General features: G+C 28.3%; 1 long non-coding RNA gene across 2 annotated transcripts; it reads left to right on the top strand.

The window, feature by feature from the left end:
* Positions 1 to 2,639: 2,639 nt before the first annotated feature.
* On the top strand, positions 2,640 to 4,832 carry LOC122636245. 2 transcript variants are annotated; one of them, XR_006328890.1, is made up of 4 exons: positions 2,640 to 2,685; positions 3,526 to 3,582; positions 4,143 to 4,238; positions 4,710 to 4,832. It is a non-coding gene; the product is annotated as an uncharacterized LOC122636245 (long non-coding RNA). The 2 variants fall into 2 exon arrangements; XR_006328889.1 differs by lacking the exon at positions 2,640 to 2,685 and having other exon boundaries at positions 3,178 to 3,582.
* Positions 4,833 to 6,134: the final 1,302 nt, after the last annotated feature.

Genomic DNA, 6,134 nt, shown 5'->3' with positions numbered 1-6,134 from the left:
TAACAAGTTTTTTTTTTTTAATCTATTCTACTATATCTTTGATCCATATGGATAATTTTAAATAACATGCTTCGTTCGATAATTTTGTGATTAAACGATGTGTAATGCCACGAATGCTAAAGAAATATTTAGCACAATAAAGTAATATTTAAGCAATATTATATACGCTTAAACATTAAATAGCTTTTAATACCAATTTAACATTTCGATTCACTTACATTTTGGGGCTGTTACCTGCATCTAATGTCAACAAAAACGAACGTTCGACTAACTTTGACTGTTATCGAAACAGTTCTATTTTGCATTCCGACAAGTAAACATCAAAATTCACTCTTTCCGTGCGAGTAAGCTTCAATAATGTATACTATTGGTTATTTTATATTTATTCAAATAATCTAGAATATACACGGAGTGCAATAAATTAATATTTAGACAATAGTACAAACGCTTGAACATTCCATAGTTCATAACACGCGTTAAATAGAACATAATTTTAATTTAATATTTGAATATAGTTGAATTTTAAAATCGATGTCATTTAATAATATATAATAGAAACAAAAATGAATATTTGACTTACTTTGACTGTTATCGACCCAGTTCTATTTTGCATTCTGACGAGTAAACATCGAAATTCACTCTTTCTGTACGGCTAAGCTTCAATAATTTATACTATTTGTGATTTTATAATTATTTCAACGATGTATAATGTACACGATGTGTAGTAAACTAATATTTAAACAATAATACATTCGCTTATTCGACTCGGAACGCGCGTTAAATATAAAATAATTTTACTTTAACATTTCAATACGATTGAATTTTCAACTCGTAGACGTTTACTGAATTTAAAATCAACAAAAACGGACATTTGGCTAACTTTAACTTTTAGGACGGGCTGCTTTCTCTCAGTAATCGAAATATAAATGTAAATTACAAAACGCAAGTATTACCGAGCAAATGGCTACGGCATATATCAATGCGTTTCCAAAATATTTTCTTTCTGATTCTGACTAGATATTATAAACTATCGTATACTTACATTTCACATCGTTAATCAGCTCTCAATAAATAAATAGATTAACTACAATAGAATTATAAAATAATTTCTTAGAGAGACGCATTTGAAAAACTCGATCGAGTCAACTCGTTTCTTCTCGGTATGTCGCTACGTATGCTCAACTGAAATCGGATAAATACTTCACGAAAATGAGTGTCATGTGTATTATATACCATGTTACGAGAGGTTATACGAGAGAAAAGAGAAAGATATATATAGGGTGGGCCAACAATTTCTATTTCATTTTAAAAAAATATAAAAACGATTATGTATCTACGATTTTTGAGATTTTTTTAATCTTGTAATTAGACTTATAATTTTAAAACCTTGAAGTTTTACGATCGGAAAAAAAGATTATCGTGATTAATTTAAATAATTAATTAATTTTTAATACAATCTGGGAACTTTTGTTCCACCATTTATACGAGTGTTCGTAGAGGAATGAAATGAGTACAACAGATACAGAAAGAGAGAGAAAGAGAGAGAGAAAGAGAAGGAGAGTTGGGAAACCACATCTCTCGATCGCACTTTATCCGACTAACGAGCCAACTATTCGTGCGAATTCAACGAGCTGGCTCTACTCGAGTACTCTCACAATAGCGTCACAAAATTCCACGCGATTCAACCTAGATACTGAATTGATGATCCACATTATATATCCTTTGACGTTACCATCAATGAGATGGATTTTCTAAATAAGAAATTACAACAATAATGAAATTCAAGAGTAACGAGCTATTAAATACATTTAACTTCTGACTGATATTGTAGAAAGATAAATTACGTAGGTGTGACTTCAAATTAATTTCTAGTATATGTGTGTGTCTATAAACGTGGTACGCGTGTGTGTGTGTGCGCGCGCGCGCGCGCGTAACAAAAATCTCTTTAAATTAGAAATTAATAAGGTACTTATATCTAATTTCGCGTTATCGATTAATAAAACTTCTAATGGCTTTACTTTCGCCTATTATATCTTATATGGAATATTAGATTTTAATTATAAATAAAGGAATTAATTCACATACCTGTGTATAATCACGTAATATATAGAAAAGGTCAGGTCGTTTCCTTCTACTTCGACATAACCAATCAATGTTCTTTCGAATTCGTGCGTGATGAAAGTCGTAACGAAACTTCTTTGTACAAATTAATCACAAGTAATTAAGAAATATTTTCTAACCTATAAAGCGTGTATAACAGTGTATAACCATCTATTTCCGAACATATGATTTCCAAATAATATCACTAATCACGATTATCACTATAACGTCGAGAATAAAAGGTTATTCGCGTGTTAAATAAATACACGTTCACTCACGTACGTCTTTACAACTTTCTTTATCGTCTTTCTAAGCTTTATTCTTCTATGTACGGTATTATACTGATTAATTTTCACAGTTTCAATTATCGAAGTATTCGTTTCGATAGTTTTCAAGTTCATATATCGACTTTTTAATGTTTCGATATTTTCCTATAATATATCGAAAAATTATCGTGGGCCATATTATAAATTGTGTTCTGCGCATGCGCGCACTGATTACGTAGCTCCCTGTCTAGTAACTATGTCATTTTGAGTTTGTGAGTGCTACAGGTAGCAGCGGACTGCGTCGTCTTATTAATTACAGGTAATTAATATATTTTTTCTAACGTACAGCCGTATTTTATATAACAATCGATTGTCGAAAACGCAATTTCCACGTGTGAATGTTTGCAAGTCCCGGAATACTCTCGTTGAAATGATATTCGCGAAAATAAAATCTACGTATATGACTTCACTCCTGAAGCTAAGACGTAATATTTATTTTACGAATTTTCCTGCTTTATTTTTACGACATCTCGATACTTTTTCCGTTTTTTAACGATATTTTTATATATAATCTTTCATTAATTGGTCGTTTTCGATATCGTTTTATATATATACGATTATGTACATACACATATATATATACACACACACACATATACACATTCATTAATACATATAAATTCGCATATGCATATCATATCTCCTATACACACACATACATTCATAGGCTGCGATTAATTTTATTCTATTAATATGGAATTAATATGTTTCACCATAGTGAGAAACCTATAGAAAATTATATGTAATATACTAGAAATAATATTTCAATCGTACTACGCACTACGTCTAAGTCGTTCTTAATATAAGCTCTTAATAGAGCGAGAGAGAGAAAAAGAGAGAGAGAAAGATAGCATTACAATATTGTCAAACATTCTTACCAACTTATTTTCAGTCTCCGCTAACCAACAAAACAAAGAACAGTCGAGCATGAAACATTTAGTTTTTATATTAGAGGTGTATACGTATATATATTTATATACATCGTAGTATACAGAGAATTTACAATTCCATGTAAACAAAACACAGACGATCGAAACCTTGATTTGACTTTCTCCCATTCTTCCTTATTCTAAATTGACGTAATTTTCATTCCTACCAGGACTTGTGAGCAACGTGTTTAAACCTGTTCGAGCTCTGGACTTTCTAGGTTAATTAGGTAATTATTAAATCAATCTTCTCATTTATATTGTGTAGATATAATATTTTATAAACTGGATTTAATCATTTATCGTTTATTAATCGCATTTTATATTATATTAATAATATATGTAACATTTATATATTGAATATTATATTAACAATATATATAATATTTATCATATCACACATTACATATACATATACACATTTATATAGATAAATTTATTTAATCTTATTCTGTATTATAATATTTTCAAATTTTATCTCGTTACTATTTACTGTAATAACCTAATTGTTGAACTGTGGTACATTCAATACCATTAAATATTTTATGGTACTTTTTGTACGTAGTGCTTTATCTTTAACAAATAAGTTTCTCATTAAGAAATTTTAATTAAATTTCAACCAATAAATAAAAACGTAGATATTTTAATGAACTGTATGTTGAATATGCATTATATACACATGTCATATACACATTATATACATATGTACACTCATCATATATACTTCATTCATATACATAAATACATCTAACCTTGTTTTATATTAATAATATTTTTGAATTTTGTCTAGTTCTTATTCATCATATTCAACTAATATGCAGACGTGGACAAATTCAAGAGCAACTATCACATACTTCCTGCTGTTCTTCCTATACAGTGTAAAGTAGTAAGTTTATCTTTAAGAAATTTTAATGAAATTTCAAGTATACATAAAAATTTAGATATTAATTTTAATGAACTGTGTGTTGCATACGCAGATCATATACGCATTATATATACATATACTTATTATATATACACAGATTTATATACATAAATACATCTAATCATAGTCTATATTAATAATATTCTTGAATTTTGTTTGGTTTTTATTCATCATATTCAAATAATCTGTCGACTTGGACATATTCGATAGTAAATATCATATACTTTTTTCTATTGCTCTTCGTATATGGTATATATAAGTAAGTTTATCTTTAAAAAATTTTAATTACATTTCAACTAATAAAAGAGTAAGATTAGTTTTAACTATCTATTACGTTATACGACTTATTGCACTTTTGTTATAACTTTACATATTGTGTTATCTTCACAACTTTTATTATATAGGATGTTTTATTTTTCTTCATAAATTTAGATGGATCTCTATCGCAGCAACTTCCTAGTGGTGAAATCCGGTAATCGGTATTGCGTACGTTAATGTATTTTACATTATAAAACGTACGCACTGCCGAGCCAGTCGCTGATGTTCGGTGCATTAGAGAAATTTTAATATAATATTTAAGTTGGTATAAATTTAATATAATATTTAATATAAATTTTTTAATATAATATTTTAATTTGTTAATATACAGTAATTAAAGATTAATTAATTAAGAGTTTAAAGAATATAATGAATATTAATTTATGAGTATAGAGAACAGTAAAAAATGTACAATAAAAATGAACAATAAAAAATACGCGTTCAATTAAAATAGAATAAAATTTCAAGATACGTTTAATCGTTTAATTAATATTATAAGTATTATAATATAAATGTTACTGTCCCTTGTCTAGTATTATTTTAATGCTATATCTATTTTGATTTATAGGTATCTATACAATTAGTATACTTCTATAAACATATCCCTATCGCGATTATATCTATCTTTAAACGATAGATACAATGCGATTTTTAATTGTTTCCTTTTTCTTTCCTTTATTTTAATATAGTTTATAAGTTTTGCAGTTACATCTTTTCAATATTTTTTTTATATATATATTTTTTTATATATAGCATATAAAAGATGTAATATAATCTTACAATTTCAGATCATGTGATTTGAATAATATGATTTTAAAGATGATTTTAAACATAAATTTTAATGTGAAATTGTAGAGATAAACGCCACAGCTTGCTTTAACTATTTTTATTACAGATCTTCAGTTGTAGATCGCGCGCAATGCGATCTTAGAGTCAGTGCTTGTGCGAGTTAGTTTGATTGTTTTGTAACCGAATAGGTTGCTTTAAAAAGTAAAATAAAATCGCGAATTAGAGTCAGTGTTGTTCGCCGATGAAAATTTCTCGGTCGCGTTAATAAATGAGAAAACAAAAATTTATGTGATATTCTTGTTAAAACCATTTTTTCGTCGCGTTGTTAGAATCATTAACACACTTTCGGCCAATTCGGGAGAAGAGGATTACGTTGCGATAAATATTGTAATGGTCGAAAGTGTGAATTTAAAAATTCTTCCTCTTCATCTTTATCGACGACTGTAAAGCTTCATCTGGATATAATTACACGTAAGTGTCTTTCTTTATTCCAATCATCACTTCTCATTCATTGCTCAACTCATATTTTTTTATCATTTTCATTCATTGAAGACATTTCTTTTAACATGGAATATATAATTAATCATTTTTTGTATCTTATTCATTACAGATCAATCAACGATTCCTCGATTCAACGATTCAACGATTCATCGATTCGACGATTCAACGAGTCAACCTACTTCACGACAACGTTCAACCTACTACGAGGGGGACGAGTGTTTTGGAGCCATCGCAGAACTTCTTAAGTAG

The sequence above is a fragment of the Vespula pensylvanica genome, chromosome 21, assembly GCF_014466175.1.
Source record: "Vespula pensylvanica isolate Volc-1 chromosome 21, ASM1446617v1, whole genome shotgun sequence".
In the NCBI taxonomy this organism is placed as follows: Eukaryota; Metazoa; Arthropoda; class Insecta; order Hymenoptera; family Vespidae; genus Vespula; species Vespula pensylvanica.
Note: the sequence above shows the minus strand (reverse complement) of the source record. Positions and strands in the feature narration are given on the sequence as shown.